At 41.3% G+C, this 23,469-nt stretch overlaps 1 pseudogene; it reads left to right on the top strand.

The window, feature by feature from the left end:
• Positions 1–1,133: 1,133 nt before the first annotated feature.
• LOC116329602 lies at positions 1,134–23,469 on the top strand (annotated as a pseudogene).

The following is a 23,469-nucleotide window of genomic DNA, read 5'->3' as shown; positions in this document are numbered from 1 at the left end:
CTGTTCGATTGTCTTCATGACAATCTGACCATGTGAATGACCGTCGTTTTATTCTGTTTTGTTTAATACCAACATTGTTCTAATGCGCTCATTTTTTGTACACCCACTCTGTCACCTCATGTTGTTTTGATTTCCAAGGGTCTGCGTTCCTTATGCTGAGTGTGGCTGCAGCTTAGAGGGCCACTACTACCGCTCTGGACAAACTGTAATATTAGACAAAAACTATGGGAGACGTTAGAAGCTGCAGTTATGGCCCCATGACTTTCCACTCTCAAGGTTGTGGCCCATTTGAATCATGCAGGCTGGAGAATGGAGAAAGAAGATGCAGACCAAATAGCTATGAAACATGCTGGATCAGAGGCCCGGGGTCATATCAGACATTTGATGGACTGATATACCAATATCCTGGGGCGTGTCGATTGACACTTGCCAAAGTTATGGGACTGTCCAGTCACCCACACTTCATGGTAACAGCAGAAAAAGTGCCAAGAGGCCAGGAAGGTTTTGCACAAATTCTGCATTTTGAAGCAGAGGGATACATGTATCTATTGAGATGGCAAGGAACAGTAAAGTGAAGGTAAGTGAAGGAACACTTGGTTAAAAATTATTATGTTCTTCCGTTAATATTTATTTATGTGTACACGGACACAATACTGTTTAAGTCTTGTTAACTGCAAAAACTGGATGATCCTGCAGGTTAACGGTCAGCTGATCAGGCTACCTTTCAGCACTACATCCAACCAAATCCAGATCTTTCACAGCAACATTTACAGTGTCATCATTCGCACCTCCTTTGGTGTAACTGTGCAGACAGTCTGGCCTCACTTTGTCCGTGTCACTGCTCCTGGTGTCTACAATGGTTCACTGGGTGGACTCTGTGGTAACTACAATGGTCATCCACATGATGACTTCCATACACCCAACGGTGTCCTGGTCAACAGTTCTCAGGACTTTGGAGACAGTTGGCTAGATGGCGCCTGGCTGCTCACTGTGTGGAAAGCATGAACCAAAATTCTACAACTAATTACAATTCTAGTGAGTACTGTGGCATTCTCAGCTCACCAGATGGGCCATTTGTACCCTGTTGGTCTGAGGTTGACCCAAGGCAGCAGGTGGATGTATGTGTGGAGATCATGAGGGGCTCTAGCGATCCAGCATCAACTCTGTGTGACGCCCCACGAGATTATGCACTAATGTGTCAACAGAAGGGTGTTGCCTTAGGACAATGGAGAAATGCAACTGGCTGTGGTAAGCATTCAAGTGTTTTTGAATTAATTCTAGCCAAGATCTCCAAATGTTTAAAATGCCTTTTTATATTAACCTGTTTGTTTTTCTCCAGCACTAACCTGCCCGTCAAACAGCCATTATGAACTCTGTGGAACATCTTGTCCTTCTGCTTGCCCCAGCCTCTCTTTCCCCTTCACCTGTGATACTGTGTGCCAGGAGGGTTGTCAGTGTAACACAGGTTTTATCCTCAATGGTGACCAGTGCGTTCCACCAGCATCTTGTGGATGCTATCATCAAGGACGCTATCACCAAGGTGGCGAGCAGTTCTGGGATGGTGAAGAATGTCAGAGCTTGTGTACCTGTAACGGCACTACAGGGAACGTCCACTGTACTCCTAACTCCTGTGGCCCCCAGGAGTCCTGCCGTGTGGTGGAGGGCGAGTTTGGCTGCCATCCCAACCCTCATGGCACCTGCTCTGCCTCTGGAGACCCTCACTACATCACCTTTGATCGCAAGGCCTATGACTTCCAAGGAACCTGCCGCTATGTTCTGGTGACCCTTTGTAATGCCACTGATGACCTCAATCAGTTTTCTGTGGAAGCTAAGAATGAGGCATTGAATGGGCGTCCACTTTCAACAGTAGCTGAAGTTTTTGTGAATGTGTGGGGCTACGACGTTCACATGTCAAGGGACAGAAGAGGTTTGGTACAAGTAAGTAGTTAATGATATTTCTCATTAGATGATTGTTATGAACAATTTCAGGTGTATGAAGTAAACGGCAGCTACATATATTTTAGGGATATATTTACTGCTGTGAAAGAAAAAAATAACAATTAAAAAGTAGAAAAACTACCCACTGATTTTCTTTGCATATCTCTTCTAGGTGGATGGAGTAACTAGAAATTTACCTATTATCTTGAATGAAGGTAATGTGTCTATCTATGCAACAGGACCTCGTATACTTGTCAGCACTAATTTTGGCTTCAGTGTTACCTATAATGGATATAGTGCAGTGTTTATCTCCGTACCACCAAATTACAGGTACAATTCCCACCCATCAAAACTGCACTAATTATTGTTTGACATGCTTTAAAAAACAGGATAATCCCAGCTATATAAATAATTTATTTACTAATAATTTATCCTTATGAAACTAACACAAGGACTAATGTTAACTGTTGTCATCAACACAGAGAAAAATATGGACTTTGTGGAAATTTCAATGGAAATCCAAATGATGACTTTCACACACCATCTGAAATGATAGTCACATCTCCAGATGAGTTTGGGAGAGCCTGGAAGGTGCCAGGCAACTACACGTGCAATGACGGCTGTGGCTCCGCCTGTCCACAGTGTACCAATGAACAGCCCGCTAGAGATCAGTGTGAGGTGATACAGGCACCTGATGGGCCCTTCAGTTTCTGCCACGAGGAGGTGGACCCGGCACCATATTTCAACGACTGCGTGTTTGATGTATGTTTGTCAGGAAATCAAGGCCACGATCTCTTATGCAGTGCCATTGAATCATATGTCAGTGCCTGTCAGTCTGCTAATGTTCGAATCTATCCATGGAGAGAGAACGCCACCTGCAGTGAGTCAACATGTCATTTTATTTTATTTATATCTAAATGTACAAGAAATTTGCTAACCACTTCAGAAATAAAATGTCCAATAATTTTACAATACTCACTATATCCACACTGTATTACATTAAAAGTGGTATGTCTGACTAGTGCCATTTGTCACGTTTCTCACTTATTAAGCACTGGACTGTCCAGCCAACAGTCATTATGAGCTGTGCGCGGTACTGACTGTGGCCACACCTGTGCCAGTAGCATTGATGAAACCTGTGAGCAGTTCTGCTCTGAGGATGTTTCTGTGATGAAGGCTTCATCAAGAGTGGGACCAGGTGTGTCCCAGTGGAGAGCTGTGGCTGCCAATATGATGGATTCTACTATGATGTAAGACATAATAAAGTCAATAGTAAATACTCTTTGAAGTAATTCACTTCAAATCAGCAGAATCAGCAGACTTGCCCTTCTTACATTTAGAAAGTTTCGTGAAATGTTTTGGAATGTGACAAAGCTTAAAATTCATAAATATATTTTAAACAAACAACAGAGTCTATTATAGCTCAGTAATAATGTGGTAATATTTAGGTAACAAGGTGGAAACAAGAAGATAAAAATACAGACATAGCAAATAATTGCCACTTAATTTCCAGAATAATAACCAAGTGATCTAGTGAGTACTATTACATTTAAATCTATGTAATAACAGACCAAAAATTATAAGTGATAATATGGATACAGATGTATGTACATGAGCTTAAAAAACAATTAGTATAGTCACAATCACTAGCAATAAAACACATTTTCATATAAACTAACCTCATAATAATAGGGTAATAAGATACTAATATGATTTTAGGTTTTAATGTATTAGGATACCATTACCATACTGCCATAATGCTGGAATTAATCCTGCCTCAGCCACCAACATTCTTTTTTGTTTGACAATAGTAACACCGTAAATATTATCTTTAAATCTGATATCTTACCTGGAATCAATGTTGGTTTCTGTTCAATAACCAAGAAACAAGCCTACAAAATGCAAATTGATGTTACCTGGAAACACGTGGTAGTTTAGGTCTAATAACCAGGAATCAGGGCTGCAAAATGGAAAAATGTTAGTTCCATGTTAATAACCAAATAATATCCAAACCAAATGAAAAATTTCAGGAAGCATGATGAATACCTGGAAACGTGGTAGTTTCTATGAAATAGCAAATAATAGGGGTTGCAAAATGCAAAACTACAGTTTATAGTTTCATATAGCTGAAATCTTAGGATCACAAAAAACGTCTTCATTTGCTATCATATATTCAGCATAGCTATTATGACTGTTTTATATTACACCACTAACAAGAAAATAATTAATATGTAGCTATACAAGCAGAATGATGGTCTAACTCTTTAAACTGCAGATTTTTTTTTGAAAAATTCTGTCCCTAAATAAATGAATGCATTAAACAATCAGCTGAAGATTATATAGCTACATCAGAACAATTAAATACTTTTTTTCATGCAGCTCTGTTCCACATATTTATTGAAATTGTGGCATTTAGCATCTGTCCTTTCTGTGGGAGAAAGATCAACAGATACGACTAGTTGCTCTGTCACAATATTTAGTATATTAATAGTTGCACTTTGTAGTGATCTAGCAATTACTGCACTAAATCACCTACAATTAATGAAAACAAAATCCTTCAAAATGGTATTTTAAGATCTAGATTTCTTGTATCAATTTGGCTATGATTTGGTGTTGTGTGGTTCACAGGCTGGCGAGTCCTTCTGGACAGACGGTTGCTCCCAGAGATGTGAATGTCATGCTCCAAATGACCTGCGATGTTCTGCTGCATCTTGCACTCCTGAACAGCAGTGCTCCATCAGAGACGGCCAGCTGGGCTGTTACGATGCCATGTCCACCTGCACTGTGTGGGGGATCCACACTACATCACCTTTGATGGAGCAGTGGCTCATTTCAGGAACTTGCTCCTACATCATCGCTGAGAGCACGAACCATGGCACCAATGAAACACAGTTTCAGGTGATAGCCACCAACAATCACCGTGGAAACAACCGTGTGTCATTTGTGTCTGCAGTGGACATATACCTCTCAAATCATCCAGAAAGTGTGTACATCAGGATTGGGCCCAATAAAAGAGTAACGGTAAACTATCTATCACTTTTAAGATAAACAGCATTCTACTTTGTTTAATCTGCACAAAAGTAACAACACACACTTATTGCATCTCTTGTCCTCTCAGGTAAATGGAAAAGATGTGTCTCTTCCCACCACAGTAGGAATCTTAGCTCAGGTGGTAAGGCAGGAAGCTACATAGTGGTTGATGCCTCTGACTTGCTAGTCCAGTTTGATGGTCAGAGCACTTTACTGGTCAGACTGGGCCAAAACCGTCATGACAGAGTCACAGGGATGTGTGGAAACTCTAACAATGATCCTTCAGATGACAAAGTCTTACCCAATGGCACACTGGCACAAAACGATAATTATTTTGGACACAGCTGGAAGTCACCCACCAGCCAACCAGGGTGAGTTGCAATGGAAATCACTATTGAAGCTTCAACAAGGCAGTAGCTGATGGCAGTATGATTTGTCTTTTCCAGATGTGGCTCCACTGATGAAGATGATGATGGACTGAATGACTGCACCTTTAGAGAAGAATACTCCCAACTCTGCAGTGTCATCACCAACACCACCGGCCCATTCAGCGCCTGCCACCTGCACTCTGACCCCGAGCCATTTTTCTCTTCCTGTGTCTACGACCTCTGCCTCTACACTCCAGCCAATGGCATGCTGTGTTCCGCTGTCTCCGCCTATGAGAAAACCTGCTCTGTTCTCGGGTTAGATATCCCTGACTGGCGCTCTGCTTTGCATTGTGGTATGTTTGTACTGCTGAAATAAGACATTTAATAAAAATTTTAATCATTGCCATTCATCACTGACGATCCTTTCTCTGTGTCTGCAGATGAGTCAGACCCCTGTGAAAAGCTGGACTGCACAGAGCACGAGTGGTGTGGTGAGAAGAACGGTGTCTATGGCTGCTTCTGTGATGAGCACCACCATCGGCCAAACAATGAGAGCTACGGTGCGGGCTGACTAAAACCTTCAGCAATATCTGTAGTGTATTTATTGCATTAGTCGGCCTTTATATTAAGCAGTCAAGTCAACAAATGTCTTTCAAACCAGTATCAATGACTCAGCTTTAAAAAATATCATGCCATAACGAGTCAGATTGTGTTTCTCTCTCCTTCTTAGACTCGTCCATCACTTGTGTCAGTAGTTCTGGCACCATATCTCTGTCCCGCTGTCAGCTGTTTGAGGCCGGCTTCCACTCTGATGAGCTCCATCTTCGAGATGAAACCTGCAACGGGACTCTTGAGGATGGTCGACTGGTTTTCCACTTCAACAGTGATGACCAGCTTTGTGGGACAATGCTGAAGGTACAATTAGTACATTGAAAGAATCTTTTTGAGTCTTTCACTGTACTAGCATTTCTTTCATTGTAGAGCATTTTTGATGGTGACCTAAACTATGCTTAAACTCTTTTGTCTTCTTACTCTTAAGAGCAACGGGACCCATTTCAGTTATGAGAACACCATCAGCGGGGATGTGGACCCTCATGATGGCCTCATAAGTCGTGAGAAGAGCATCCACCTGCACTTCTCCTGTGACTATGCTCTGACCCAGAACCTGTCTATGGAAGCTGGCATCAAGCCTGTAGAAAGGTGATAACCAAAACACCATCTGACTTACATTGTTTTGTTTTGTTTCTTTTTGGTCATATGACATTGTGGTTGCTGCTCTTCCTGATAAACATAGCTGTCTGAGCTTTATAGAACTTTATATCACTGTTCGATTGTCTTCATGACAATCTGACCATGTGAATGACCGTCGTTTTATTCTGTTTTGTTTAATACCAACATTGTTCTAATGCGCTCATTTTTTTGTACACCCACTCTGTCACCTCATGTTGTTTTGATTTCCAAGGGTCTGCGTTCCTTATGCTGAGTGTGGCTGCAGCTTAGAGGGCCACTACTACCGCTCTGGACAAACTGTAATATTAGACAAAAACTATGGGAGACGTTGTAGCTGCAGTTATGGCCCCATGACTTTCCACTCTCAAGGTTGTGGCCCATTTGAATCATGCAGGCTGGAGAATGGAGAAAGAAGATGCAGACCAAATAGCTATGAAACATGCTGGATCAGAGGCCCGGGGTCATATCAGACATTTGATGGACTGATATACCAATATCCTGGGGCGTGTCGATTGACACTTGCCAAAGTTATGGGACTGTCCAGTCACCCACACTTCATGGTAACAGCAGAAAAAGTGCCAAGAGGCCAGGAAGGTTTTGCACAAATTCTGCATTTTGAAGCAGAGGGGATACATGTATCTATTGAGATGGCAAGGAACAGTAAAGTGAAGGTAAGTGAAGGGAACACTTGGTTAAAAATTATGTTCTTCCGTTAATATTTATTTATGTGTACACGGACACAATACTGTTTAAGTCTTGTTAACTGCAAAAAACTGGATGATCCTGCAGGTTAACGGTCAGCTGATCAGGCTACCTTTCAGCACTACATCCAACCAAATCCAGATCTTTCACAGCAACATTTACAGTGTCATCATTCGCACCTCCTTTGGTGTAACTGTGCAGACAGTCTGGCCTCACTTTGTCCGTGTCACTGCTCCTGGTGTCTACAATGGTTCACTGGGTGGACTCTGTGGTAACTACAATGGTCATCCACATGATGACTTCCATACACCCAACGGTGTCCTGGTCAACAGTTCTCAGGACTTTGGAGACAGTTGGCGAGATGGCGCTCTGGCTGCTCACTGTGTGGAAAGCATGAACCAAAATTCTACAACTAATTACAATTCTAGTGAGTACTGTGGCATTCTCAGCTCACCAGATGGGCCATTTGTACCCTGTTGGTCTGAGGTTGACCCAAGGCAGCAGGTGGATGTATGTGTGGAGATCATGAGGGGCTCTAGCGATCCAGCATCAACTCTGTGTGACGCCCCACGAGATTATGCACTAATGTGTCAACAGAAGGGTGTTGCCTTAGGACAATGGAGAAATGCAACTGGCTGTGGTAAGCATTCAAGTGTTTTTGAATTAATTCTAGCCAAGATCTCCAAATGTTTAAAATGCCTTTTTATATTAACCTGTTTGTTTTTCTCCAGCACTAACCTGCCCGTCAAACAGCCATTATGAACTCTGTGGAACATCTTGTCCTTCTGCTTGCCCCAGCCTCTCTTTCCCTTCACCTGTGATACTGTGTGCCAGGAGGGTTGTCAGTGTAACACAGGTTTTATCCTCAATGGTGACCAGTGCGTTCCACCAGCATCTTGTGGATGCTATCATCAAGGACGCTATCACCAAGGTGGCGAGCAGTTCTGGGATGGTGAAGAATGTCAGAGCTTGTGTACCTGTAACGGCACTACAGGGAACGCCCACTGTACTCCTAACTCCTGTGGCCCCAGGAGTCCTGCCGTGTGGTGGAGGGCGAGTTTGGCTGCCATCCCAACCCTCATGGCACCTGCTCTGCCTCTGGAGACCCTCACTACATCACCTTTGATCGCAAGGCCTATGACTTCCAAGGAACCTGCCGCTATGTTCTGGTGACCCTTTGTAATGCCACTGATGACCTCAATCAGTTTTCTGTGGAAGCTAAGAATGAGGCATTGAATGGGCGCCCACTTTCAACAGTAGCTGAAGTTTTTGTGAATGTGTGGGGCTACGACGTTCACATGTCAAGGGACAGAAGAGGTTTGGTACAAGTAAGTAGTTAATGATATTTCTCATTAGATGATTGTTATGAACAATTTCAGGTGTATGAAGTAAACGGCAGCTACATATATTTTAGGGATATATTTACTGCTGTGAAAGAAAAAATAACAATTAAAAAGTAGAAAACTACCCACTGATTTTCTTTGCATATCTCTTCTAGGTGGATGGAGTAACTAGAAATTTACCTATTATCTTGAATGAAGGTAATGTGTCTATCTATGCAACAGGACCTCGTATACTTGTCAGCACTAATTTTGGCTTCAGTGTTACCTATAATGGATATAGTGCAGTGTTTATCTCCGTACCACCAAATTACAGGTACAATTCCCACCCATCAAAACTGCACTAATTATTGTTTGACATGCTTTAAAAACAGGATAATCCCAGCTATATAAATAATTTATTTACTAATAATTTATCCTTATGAAACTAACACAAGGACTAATGTTAACTGTTGTCATCAACACAGAGAAAAAATATGCGGACTTTGTGGAAATTTCAATGGAAATCCAAATGATGACTTTCACACACCATCTGAAATGATAGTCACATCTCCAGATGAGTTTGGGAGAGCCTGGAAGGTGCCAGGCAACTACACGCAATGACGGCTGTGGCTCCGCCTGTCCACAGTGTACCAATGAACAGCCCGCTAGAGATCAGTGTGAGGTGATACAGGCACCTGATGGGCCCTTCAGTTTCTGCCACGAGGAGGTGGACCCGGCACCATATTTCAACGACTGCGTGTTTGATGTATGTTTGTCAGGAAATCAAGGCCACGATCTCTTATGCAGTGCCATTGAATCATATGTCAGTGCCTGTCAGTCTGCTAATGTTCGAATCTATCCATGGAGAGAGAACGCCACCTGCAGTGAGTCAACATGTCATTTTATTTTATTTATATCTAAATGTACAAGAAATTTGCTAACCACTTCAGAAATAAAATGTCCAATAATTTTACAATACTCACTATATCCACACTGTATTACATTAAAAGTGGTATGTCTGACTAGTGCCATTTGTCACGTTTCTCACTTATTAAGCACTGGACTGTCCAGCCAACAGTCATTATGAGCTGTGCGGTACTGACTGTGGCCACACCTGTGCCAGTAGCATTGATGAAACCTGTGAGCAGTTCTGCTCTGAGGATGTTTCTGTGATGAAGGCTTCATCAAGAGTGGGACCAGGTGTGTCCCAGTGGAGAGCTGTGGCTGCCAATATGATGGATTCTACTATGATGTAAGACATAATAAAGTCAATAGTAAATACTCTTTGAAGTAATTCACTTCAAATCAGCAGAATCAGCAGACTTGCCCTTCTTACATTTAGAAAGTTTCGTGAAATGTTTTGGAATGTGACAAAGCTTAAAATTCATAAATATATTTTAAACAAACAACAGAGTCTATTATAGCTCAGTAATAATGTGGTAATATTTAGGTAACAAGGTGGAAACAAGAAGATAAAAATACAGACATAGCAAATAATTGCCACTTAATTTCCAGAATAATAACCAAGTGATCTAGTGAGTACTATTACATTTAAATCTATGTAATAACAGACCAAAAATTATAAGTGATAATATGGATACAGATGTATGTACATGAGCTTAAAAAACCAATTAGTATAGTCACAATCACTAGCAATAAAACACATTTTCATATAAACTAACCTCATAATAATAGGGTAATAAGATACTAATATGATTTTAGGTTTTAATGTATTAGGATACCATTACCATACTGCCATAATGCTGGAATTAATCCTGCCTCAGCCACCAACATTCTTTTTGTTTGACAATAGTAACACCGTAAATATTATCTTTAAATCTGATATCTTACCTGGAATCAATGTTGGTTTCTGTTCAATAACCAAGAAACAAGCCTACAAAATGCAAATTGATGTTACCTGGAAACACGTGGTAGTTTAGGTCTAATAACCAGGAATCAGGGCTGCAAAATGGAAAAAATGTTAGTTCCATGTTAATAACCAAATAATATCCAAACCAAATGAAAAATTTCAGGAAGCATGATGAATACCTGGAAACGTGGTAGTTTCTATGAAATAGCAAATAATAGGGGTTGCAAAATGCAAAACTACAGTTTATAGTTTCATATAGCTGAAATCTTAGGATCACAAAAACGTCTTCATTTGCTATCATATATTCAGCATAGCTATTATGACTGTTTTATATTACACCACTAACAAGAAAATAATTAATATGTAGCTATACAAGCAGAATGATGGTCTAACTCTTTAAACTGCAGATTTTTTTTTTGAAAAATTCTGTCCCTAAATAAATGAATGCATTAAACAATCAGCTGAAGATTATATAGCTACATCAGAACAATTAAATACTTTTTTTCATGCAGCTCTGTTCCACATATTTATTGAAATTGTGGCATTTAGCATCTGTCCTTTCTGTGGGAGAAAGATCAACAGATACGACTAGTTGCTCTGTCACAATATTTAGTATATTAATAGTTGCACTTTGTAGTGATCTAGCAATTACTGCACTAAATCACCTACAATTAATGAAAACAAAAATCCTTCAAAATGGTATTTTAAGATCTAGATTTCTTGTATCAATTTGGCTATGATTTGGTGTTGTGTGGTTCACAGGCTGGCGAGTCCTTCTGGACAGACGGTTGCTCCCAGAGATGTGAATGTCATGCTCCAAATGACCTGCGATGTTCTGCTGCATCTTGCACTCCTGAACAGCAGTGCTCCATCAGAGACGGCCAGCTGGGCTGTTACGATGCCATGTCCACCTGCACTGTGTGGGGGATCCACACTACATCACCTTTGATGGAGCAGTGGCTCATTTCAGGAACTTGCTCCTACATCATCGCTGAGAGCACGAACCATGGCACCAATGAAACACAGTTTCAGGTGATAGCCACCAACAATCACCGTGGAAACAACCGTGTGTCATTTGTGTCTGCAGTGGACATATACCTCTCAAATCATCCAGAAAGTGTGTACATCAGGATTGGGCCAATAAAAGAGTAACGGTAAACTATCTATCACTTTTAAGATAAACAGCATTCTACTTTGTTTAATCTGCACAAAAGTAACAACACACACTTATTGCATCTCTTGTCCTCTCAGGTAAATGGAAAAGATGTGTCTCTTCCCACCACAGTAGGAATCTTAGCTCAGGTGGTAAGGCAGGAAGCTACATAGTGGTTGATGCCTCTGACTTGCTAGTCCAGTTTGATGGTCAGAGCACTTTACTGGTCAGACTGGGCCAAAACCGTCATGACAGAGTCACAGGGATGTGGAAACTCTAACAATGATCCTTCAGATGACAAAGTCTTACCCAATGGCACACTGGCACAAAACGATAATTATTTTGGACACAGCTGGAAGTCACCCACCAGCCAACCAGGGTGAGTTGCAATGGAAATCACTATTGAAGCTTCAACAAGGCAGTAGCTGATGGCAGTATGATTTGTCTTTTCCAGATGTGGCTCCACTGATGAAGATGATGATGGACTGAATGACTGCACCTTTAGAGAAGAATACTCCCAACTCTGCAGTGTCATCACCAACACCACCGGCCCATTCAGCGCCTGCCACCTGCACTCTGACCCCGAGCCATTTTTTCTCTTCCTGTGTCTACGACCTCTGCCTCTACACTCCAGCCAATGGCATGCTGTGTTCCGCTGTCTCCGCCTATGAGAAAACCTGCTCTGTTCTCGGGTTAGATATCCCTGACTGGCGCTCTGCTTTGCATTGTGGTATGTTTGTACTGCTGAAATAAGACATTTAATAAAAATTTTAATCATTGCCATTCATCACTGACGATCCTTTCTCTGTGTCTGCAGATGAGTCAGACCCCTGTGAAAAGCTGGACTGCACAGAGCACGAGTGGTGTGGTGAGAAGGACGGTGTCTATGGCTGCTTCTGTGATGAGCACCACCATCGGCCAAACAATGAGAGCTACGGTGCGGGCTGACTAAAACCTTCAGCAATATCTGTAGTGTATTTATTGCATTAGTCGGCCTTTATATTAAGCAGTCAAGTCAACAAATGTCTTTCAAACCAGTATCAATGACTCAGCTTTAAAAAATATCATGCCATAACGAGTCAGATTGTGTTTCTCTCTCCTTCTTAGACTCGTCCATCACTTGTGTCAGTAGTTCTGGCACCATATCTCTGTCCCGCTGTCAGCTGTTTGAGGCCGGCTTCCACTCTGATGAGCTCCATCTTCGAGATGAAACCTGCAACGGGACTCTTGAGGATGGTCGACTGGTTTTCCACTTCAACAGTGATGACCAGCTTTGTGGGACAATGCTGAGGGTAACATTAGTACATTGAAAGAATCTTTTTGAGTCTTTCACTGTACTAGCATTTCTTTCATTGTAGAGCATTTTTGATGGTGACCTAAACTATGCTTAAACTCTTTTGTCTTCTTACTCTTAAGAGCAACGGGACCCATTTCAGTTATGAGAACACCATCAGCGGGGATGTGGACCCTCATGATGGCCTCATAAGTCGTGAGAAGAGCATCCACCTGCACTTCTCCTGTGACTATGCTCTGACCCAGAACCTGTCTGTGGAAGCTGGCATCAAGCCTGTAGAAAGGTGATAACCAAAACACCATCTGACTTACATTGTTTTGTTTTGTTTCTTTTTGGTCATATGACATTGTGGTTGCTGCTCTTCCTGATAAACATAGCTGTCTGAGCTTTATAGAACTTTATATCACTGTTCGATTGTCTTCATGACAGTCTGACCATGTGAATGACCATCGTTTTATTCTGTTTTGTTTAATACCAACATTGTTCTAATGCGCTCATTTTTTTGTACACCCACTCTGTCACCTCATGTTGTTTTGATTTCCAAGGGTCTGCGTTCCTCATGCTGAGTGTGGCTGCAGCTTAGAGGGCCACTACTACCGCTCTGGACAAACTGTAATATTAGACAAAAACTATGGGAGACGTTGTAGCTGCAGTTATGGCCCCATGACTTTCCACTCTCAAGGTTGTGGCCCATTTGAATCATGCAGGCTGGAGAATGGAGAAAGAAGATGCAGACCAAATAGCTATGAAACATGCTGGATCAGAGGCCCGGGGTCATATCAGACATTTGATGGACTGATATACCAATATCCTGGGCGTGTCGATTGACACTTGCCAAAGTTATGGGACTGTCCAGTCACCCACACTTCATGGTAACAGCAGAAAAAGTGCCAAGAGGCCAGGAAGGTTTTGCACAAATTCTGCATTTTGAAGCAGAGGGGATACATGTATCTATTGAGATGGCAAGGAACAGTAAAGTGAAGGTAAGTGAAGGGAACACTTGGTTAAAAATTATGTTCTTCCGTTAATATTTATTTATGTGTACACGGACACAATACTGTTTAAGTCTTGTTAACTGCAAAAAACTGGATGATCCTGCAGGTTAACAGTCAGCTGATCAGGCTACCTTTCAGCACTACATCCAACCAAATCCAGATCTTCCACAGCAACATTTACAGTGTCATCATTCGCACCTCCTTTGGTGTAACTGTGCAGACAGTCTGGCCTCACTTTGTCCGTGTCACTGCTCCTGGTGTCTACAATGGTTCACTGGGTGGACTCTGTGGTAACTACAATGGTCATCCACGTGATGACTTCCATACACCCAACGGTGTCCTGGTCAACAGTTCTCAGGACTTTGGAGACAGTTGGCGAGATGGCGCCTGGCTGCTCACTGTGTGGAAAGCATGAACCAAAATTCTACAACTAATTACAATTCTAGTGAGTACTGTGGCATTCTCAGCTCACCAGATGGGCCATTTGTACCCTGTTGGTCTGTGGTTGACCCAAGGCAGCAGGTGGATGTATGTGTGGAGATCATGAGGGGCTCTAGCGATCCAGCATCAACTCTGTGTGACGTCCTACGAGATTATGCACTAATGTGTCAACAGAAGGGTGTTGCCTTAGGACAATGGAGAAATGCAACTGGCTGTGGTAAGCATTCAAGTGTTTTTGAATTAATTCTAGCCAAGATCTCCAAATGTTTAAAAATGCCTTTTTTATATTAACCTGTTTGTTTTTCTCCAGCACTAACCTGCCCGTCAAACAGCCATTATGAACTCTGTGGAACATCTTGTCCTTCTGCTTGCCCCAGCCTCTCTTTCCCCTTCACCTGTGATACTGTGTGCCAGGAGGGTTGTCAGTGTAACACAGGTTTTATCCTCAATGGTGACCAGTGCGTTCCACCAGCATCTTGTGGATGCTATCATCAAGGACGCTATCACCAAGGTGGCGAGCTGTTCTGGGATGGTGAAGAATGTCAGAGCTTGTGTACCTGTAACGGCACTACAGGAACGTCCACTGTACTCCTAACTCCTGTGGCCCCAGGAGTCCTGCCGTGTGGTGGAGGGCGAGTTTGGCTGCCATCCCAACCCTCATGGCACCTGCTCTGCCTCTGGAGACCCTCACTACATCACCTTTGATCGCGCAAGGCCTATGACTTCCAAGGAACCTGCCGCTATGTTCTGGTGACCCTTTGTAATGCCACTGATGACCTCAATCAGTTTTCTGTGGAAGCTAAGAATGAGGCATTGAATGGGCGTCCACTTTCAACAGTAGCTGAAGTTTTTGTGAATGTGTGGGGCTACGACGTTCACATGTCAAGGGACAGAAGAGGTTTGGTACAAGTAAGTAGTTAATGATATTTCTCATTAGATGATTGTTATGAACAATTTCAGGTGTATGAAGTAAACGGCAGCTACATATATTTTAGGGATATATTTACTGCTGTGAAAGAAAAAAATAACAATAAAAAGTAGAAAAACTACCCACTGATTTTCTTTGCATATCTCTTCTAGGTGGATGGAGTAACTAGAAATTTACCTATTATCTTGAATGAAGGTAATGTGTCTATCTATGCAAAAGGACCTCGTATACTTGTCAGCACTAATTTTGGCTTCAGTGTTACCTATAATGGATATAGTGCAGTGTTTATCTCCGTACCACCAAATTACAGGTACAATTCCCACCCATCAAAACTGCACTAATTATTGTTTGACATGCTTTAAAAAACAGGATAATCCCAGCTATATAAATAATTTATTTACTAATAATTTATCCTTATGAAACTAACACAAGGACTAACGTTAACTGTTGTCATCAACACAGAGAAAAAATATGCGGACTTTGTGGAAATTTCAATGGAAATCCAAATGATGACTTTCACACACCATCTGGAATGATAGTCACATCTCCAGATGAGTTTGGGAGAGCCTGGAAGGTGCCAGGCAACTACATGTGCAATGACGGCTGTGGCTCCGCCTGTCCACAGTGTACCAATGAACAGCCCGCTAGAGATCAGTGTGAGGTGATACAGGCACCTGATGGGCCCTTCAGTTTCTGCCACGAGGAGGTGGACCCGGCACCATATTTCAACGACTGCGTGTTTGATGTATGTTTGTCAGGAAATCAAGGCCACGATCTCTTATGCAGTGCCATTGAATCATATGTCAGTGCCTGTCAGTCTGCTAATGTTCGAATCTATCCATGGAGAGAGAACGCCACCTGCAGTGAGTCAACATGTCATTTTATTTTATTTATATCTAAATGTACAAGAAATTTGCTAACCACTTCAGAAATAAAATGTCCAATAATTTTACAATACTCACTATATCCACACTGTATTACATTAAAAGTGGTATGTCTGACTAGTGCCATTTGTCACGTTTCTCACTTATTAAGCACTGGACTGTCCAGCCAACAGTCATTATGAGCTGTGCGGTACTGACTGTGGCCACACCTGTGCCAGTAGCATTGATGAAACCTGTGAGCAGTTCTGCTCTGAGGGATGTTTCTGTGATGAAGGCTTCATCAAGAGTGGGACCAGGTGTGTCCCAGTGGAGAGCTGTGGCTGCCAATATGATGGATTCTACTATGATGTAAGACATAATAAAGTCAATAGTAAATACTCTTTGAAGTAATTCACTTCAAATCAGCAGAATCAGCAGACTTGCCCTTCTTACATTTAGAAAGTTTCGTGAAATGTTTTGGAATGTGACAAAGCTTAAAATTCATAAATATATTTTAAACAAACAACAGAGTCTATTATAGCTCAGTAATAATGTGGTAATATTTAGGTAACAAGGTGGAAACAAGAAGATAAAAATACAGACATAGCAAATAATTGCCACTTAATTTCCAGAATAATAACCAAGTGATCTAGTGAGTACTATTACATTTAAATCTATGTAATAACAGACCAAAAATTATAAGTGATAATATGGATACAGATGTATGTACATGAGCTTAAAAAACCAATTAGTATAGTCACAATCACTAGCAATAAAACACATTTTCATATAAACTAACCTCATAATAATAGGGTAATAAGATACTAATATGATTTTAGGTTTTAATGTATTAGGATACCATTACCATACTGCCATAATGCTGGAATTAATCCTGCCTCAGCCACCAACATTCTTTTTGTTTGACAATAGTAACACCGTAAATATTATCTTTAAATCTGATATCTTACCTGGAATCAATGTTGGTTTCTGTTCAATAACCAAGAAACAAGCCTACAAAATGCAAATTGATGTTACCTGGAAACACGTGGTAGTTTAGGTCTAATAACCAGGAATCAGGGCTGCAAAATGGAAAAATGTTAGTTCCATGTTAATAACCAAATAATATCCAAACCAAATGAAAAATTTCAGGAAGCATGATGAATACCTGGAAACGTGGTAGTTTCTATGAAATAGCAAATAATAGGGGTTGCAAAATGCAAAACTACAGTTTATAGTTTCATATAGCTGAAATCTTAGGATCACAAAAACGTCTTCATTTGCTATCATATATTCAGCATAGCTATTATGACTGTTTTATATTACACCACTAACAAGAAAATAATTAATATGTAGCTATACAAGCAGAATGATGGTCTAACTCTTTAAACTGCAGATTTTTTTTTGAAAAATTCTGTCCCTAAATAAATGAATGCATTAAACAATCAGCTGAAGATTATATAGCTACATCAGAACAATTAAATACTTTTTTTTCATGCAGCTCTGTTCCACATATTTATTGAAATTGTGGCATTTAGCATCTGTCCTTTCTGTGGGAGAAAGATCAACAGATACGACTAGTTGCTCTGTCACAATATTTAGTATATTAATAGTTGCACTTTGTAGTGATCTAGCAATTACTGCACTAAATCACCTACAATTAATGAAAACAAAAATCCTTCAAAATGGTATTTTAAGATCTAGATTTCTTGTATCAATTTGGCTATGATTTGGTGTTGTGTGGTTCACAGGCTGGCGAGTCCTTCTGGACAGACGGTTGCTCCCAGAGATGTGAATGTCATGCTCCAAATGACCTGCGATGTTCTGCTGCATCTTGCACTCCTGAACAGCAGTGCTCCATCAGAGACGGCCAGCTGGGCTGTTACGATGCCATGTCCACCTGCACTGTGTGGGGGATCCACACTACATCACCTTTGATGGAGCAGTGGCTCATTTCCAGGAACTTGCTCCTACATCATCGCTGAGAGCACGAACCATGGCACCAATGAAACACAGTTTCAGGTGATAGCCACCAACAATCACCGTGGAAACAACCGTGTGTCATTTGTGTCTGCAGTGGACATATACCTCTCAAATCATCCAGAAAGTGTGTACATCAGGATTGGACCCAATAAAAGAGTAACGGTAAACTATCTATCACTTTTAAGATGAACAGCATTCTACTTTGTTTAATCTGCACAAAAGTAACAACACACACTTATTGCATCTCTTGTCCTCTCAGGTAAATGGAAATGATGTGTCTCTTCCCACCACAGTAGGAATCTTAGCTCAGGTGGTAAGGCAGGGAAGCTACATAGTGGTTGATGCCTCTGACTTGCTAGTCCAGTTTGATGGTCAGAGCACTTTACTGGTCAGACTGGGCCAAAACCGTCATGACAGAGTCACAGGGATGTGTGGAAACTCTAACAATGATCCTTCAGATGACAAAGTCTTACCCAATGGCACACTGGCACAAAACGATAATTATTTTGGACACAGCTGGAAGTCACCCACCAGCCAACCAGGGTGAGTTGCAATGGAAATCACTATTGAAGCTTCAACAAGGCAGTAGCTGATGGCAGTATGATTTGTCTTTTCCAGATGTGGCTCCACTGATGAAGATGATGATGGACTGAATGACTGTACCTTCAGAGAAAAATACTCCCAACTCTGCGGTGTCATCACCAACACCACCGGCCCATTCAGCGCCTGCCACCTGCACTCTGACCCCGAGCCATTTTTCTCTTCCTGTGTCTACGACCTCTGCCTCTACACTCCAGCCAATGGCATGCTGTGTTCCGCTGTCTCCGCCTATGAGAAAACCTGCTCTGTTCTCGGGTTAGATATCCCTGACTGGCGCTCTGCTTTGCATTGTGGTATGTTTGTACTGCTGAAATAAGACATTTAATAAAAATTTTAATCATTGCCATTCATCACTGATGATCCTTTCTCTGTGTCTGCAGATGAGTCAGACCCCTGTGAAAAGCTGGACTGCACAGAGCACGAGTGGTGTGGTGAGAAGGACGGTGTCTATGGCTGCTTCTGTGATGAGCACCACCTTCGGCCAAACAATGAGAGCTACGGTGCGGGCTGACTAAAACCTTCAGCAATATCTGTAGTGTATTTATTGCATTAGTCGGCCTTTATATTAAGCAGTCAAATCAACAAATGTCTTATCAGCTAAATCAGTATCGATGACTCAACTTTAAAAATATCATGCCATAACGAGTCAGATTGTGTTTCTCTCTCCTTCTTAGACTCGTCCATCACTTGTGTCAGTAGTTCTGGCACCATATCTCTGTCCCGCTGTCAGCTGTTTGAGGCCGGCTTCCACTCTGATGAGCTCCATCTTCGAGATGAAACCTGCAACGGGACTCTTGAGGATGGTCGACTGGTGTTCCACTTCAACAGTGATGATCAGCTTTGTGGGACAATGCTGAAGGTAAAATTAGTACATTGAAGGAATCTTCTGGGCAGCATTTTTAATTTTTGAAAACATGCTTAAAATCTTTTGTCTTCTTACTCTTAAGAGCAACGGGACTCATTTCAGTTATGAGAACACCATCAGCGGGGATGTGGACTCTCCTGATGGCCTCGCAAGTCGTGAGAAGAGCATCCACCTGCACTTCTCCTGTGATTATGCTCTGACCCAGAACCTGTCTATGGATGTTGGCATCAACCCTGTAGAGAGGTGATAACCACAACACCATCTGGTTTACATTTTTTGTTTCTTTCTTTTTGGTTATATGACATTGTGGTTGCTGCTCTTCCAAAGGTACATAGCTCGCTGAGGTTTATAGAAATCTCAGTGTTTGATTGTCTTCATGACTCAATGACCATGTGAATCACCATCAGTTTACCCTGTTTTTGTTTAATACATACATTGTTCTAATGTATGGAACGCCAGGACTGCCATAATGAATTAATTAAATACACCATTAAATAATTTATTAAATGTGGCAGTAATTAATTAGAATTGGAATTAATTAATTAAAATTGGAAATATTGAATTAAATAAATATTTTTGACACATTTAATTAATTATTGCCACATTTAAATAATTATTTAATGATGTATTTAATTCATTCATTTTGGCACAGTTGACTCCTTTAGGTCTCACCATGAATTTATTTTATCTGTCAACCTCATCCACCAAACTCAGGGGGCGGGGTTAACGCTGATTGAGTCAAAACCATTGCTTTGGCCTGGTGGCCATTGTTTTTAGCACACCAACAACCGGCATGTGGAAACTAACAGAACTGAACTTTGAAAAATCCTGTTTCTGTGTCACCAAATACCGTTTTAATATTTTTTAGCCGAGAATGTAGTGGTTTAATCTTCAATATCTGGTCGGTTTGTCAAGATAGAGGCTCTTTGCAAAAGTGTTTTGTTGATTTCCGAGATGTCTGCCCAGCCCAGTCTCACGGCAAAGCGTGGGATAGACCCACTCGCCTCGCAAGCAATCGAGCTGTTATTACCGCCAAAAAAGCGCAGGTCTCAGTACACAGCTGCCATAACCCCCGCAGTACACTGACTTCGGGTTTTTTATTTCCTGATGTTCTTATGTGTCATACTTGTTTCAGTTGCCAATTCTGAATTATAACTAACATTGAAAACATGTTTAAGGAGGAGAGAGAGCAAATAAATCCGATTAACATCTGATCTTTGTGCTTTTTGTTCAATAATCAGCTTGACTTGTGTAAAACGCATAAACTTTATTAAAAGAAATAATGTTGGTGTTTCCGTCATGTAGTAACTGCTAGGTTTAACTGTAAAAAGGTTGTTCGACACTATGAAACACATACAGACTTCATGATGTTCGGCTAATATTTTTATTGTGAATATTAATGATGAGGGTAAACGGCCCTGTACACCACGGAGCGAGGTCAGCATGTCCACGATATCTTCAGCTCTCTGAGTTAACCCAGAGTTTCCCAGCTGACTAATCTAACGGTCATCTACGAATAATTCACGGGTCATATCAATATGATTTAACAGAAAATCATCCTTATTACTGCCAACTATTCCAGAGACGTGAAAATCTACAGCATAAAGAACACAAAAATATAGCAGTCTAACGCAACACTGTTGTAACAGAGATGAACCGTCAGTTTGTCGCAGATCAAAGTGGAATGAATGTGATTGGTTGAATAGGTGTTGTGATCTGTGTTATCTGCTTTTTCATCAGCGTAAGAGACTCAGCAGCAGATTAGAATAGCATGAATACATTTAATAAATCACCAAATTAATACACACAGGAAACCTGTTTCGACAATTCACTGTTTAAAAAATCCCAAACACACCAGATAAAGAAAAGCGAATGGTTAGGTCTAACACATGTGCCAGTGAACCATTAAGCTTCAGTAAAACTATGCAGTTATGAAACGTAACTTTAACCTCAGCCAAACCGATTTGCTCAGTTGTAAATAAAACAGCAAAGTAAACGTGACCGACAGACAGAACCTGAGTGAATCAAGTCCAGTGTTTAACCACTGAGAGCTAAAACTCAGGTGAGGTTTCAAAGCTGTGTGCCGGTGATTGGACATCAGTCGCTGATAAAGTGGGTTCGCCTATAAAGTGCTCTGTAGTGAAACAAGCTCCAGCAGCTCTGCGCTCGGAAAAAAATACTATATTTACTTATCTTGTGCAGAAAAATGCGCCAACATTGCATTATATAGAGCACCGACTGCCCAGTTAAACTGTAACTATCACCAGGTAACGTGGGCTTGTTTCTTAAATTAGCAGCAGGTGTTAAACATCTGACAGGTGAGGAGGAGGATGCATGCAGGTAAACTGAGGGCCTGTTGATCGCTGGTGTCATGAGAAAAATGTCAGCTCGTTCTTCATGTTACAGAAGCACAGAGACAGAAGACCAAGAAAATGAGAATCTGCAAATGCAACATGTGGAACACGGAGAGTGGAATATGTAAAAGAAACCCGGTTAACCCCCTTTCCCCCCAAAAAACAAACAAACAAACATAAAAAAACAGTTAAGATGGAACACCGAGGCTGTGAGCTTGGTACACTCTGTCAGCAGACTGTTAGTAGAGCTAGTGACTTCGCAGCTAAAACACTATTAAAAGTGTAGTTGGTGACAGAAAAACGGGGTATTTTAAAGCTTTACACCACCATTTGAAATGCATTCTGGGATACGTGGCTGCCCCAAGTCCACACAAGCAATCGTTTATCTAGGATCGACCTGTCTTGACTTACTTTGCACAGGAACCAATCAAATGTTAGCAAAGCTGCAGTGGCAGCGTTAACCCCGCCCCCTTAGTTTGATGGGTGAGGCCGACAGATAAAATGATTTCAAGGTGAGACATGAAGGCGTTCCATACTAATGTGCTTATTGTTTTGTACACCCACTCTGTCACCTTAATTTGTTTTGATCATTTCCAATTACTATCTGCAATATGTTCTAATTGGTGGTTGAACGCTTTTATATGTAATTTCTTCTAGGCTGTATCACCCTATCTTTGTACTGCTGTTTATAATAAATTTACTTAAGAGTTACAGTGCTTTTCTATTAATGGATTAACTGTGTATTCCCTTCATTTGTGTTACATATTTTTGTATATATTTTGCTACAGACTGCACACACACCTGACCACTTTATGAATTCCAAATCCTGAAAACATCCTGTTTTATCATGTTTTCCTGTAGCATTGTAAACAAGAGACTTCCATCTGGTCTGGGCCATTATCATTTGAGGATGATACCCTACCGGGACCCTGGCTTCCACTTCCCTTTGACCAGAAACAGAAATTTAGAAATGGAAATAGATGAGAGGTTATACATTGAGGTTCAGACACAGGGAATCGATGAGCGGCAGATCTCCACTATTCTGGACTCTTGCTGGGCAACGCCTGTTAATGATGCCAGCTACCCTGTGCGCTGGGATCTGATCACCACACAGTAAAGAAATTGGCTTAACTTTTCTTTTCTTTTCTTGTCTTTTGTGATGGGTGAACTTTAATCATCTTCTTATCATAACTAAGTTGCTTGCACATTAACACTGCAACTTTCACATTATGCTGTTACCTAGGTGTCCTAATCCAGCAGATGGCACAGTAGAGCTGGTTCAGAACGGCGTCTCCACCATAGCCCGTTTCTCATTCAGGATGTTCACCTTTACCAACTTTTCATCTATCTACCTGCACTGCCAGGTCCACCTGTGTCTTTTGAGACACAATTACTGCACAGCTGTACGTACTACTTATAACTGTTTGTATTAACACTGGGAAAAAATCTTTCATACCACTTATTGGATTCCTTTATCTGCTGAAATCACTCTGCTTTCCACAGCATTGCTACCCAGGTTACCATGCAAGAGTGGCA

Source organism: Oreochromis aureus, linkage group 8, assembly GCF_013358895.1.
Source record: "Oreochromis aureus strain Israel breed Guangdong linkage group 8, ZZ_aureus, whole genome shotgun sequence".
In the NCBI taxonomy this organism is placed as follows: Eukaryota; Metazoa; Chordata; class Actinopteri; order Cichliformes; family Cichlidae; genus Oreochromis; species Oreochromis aureus.
This window is presented reverse-complemented; position numbering and strand designations above follow the sequence as displayed.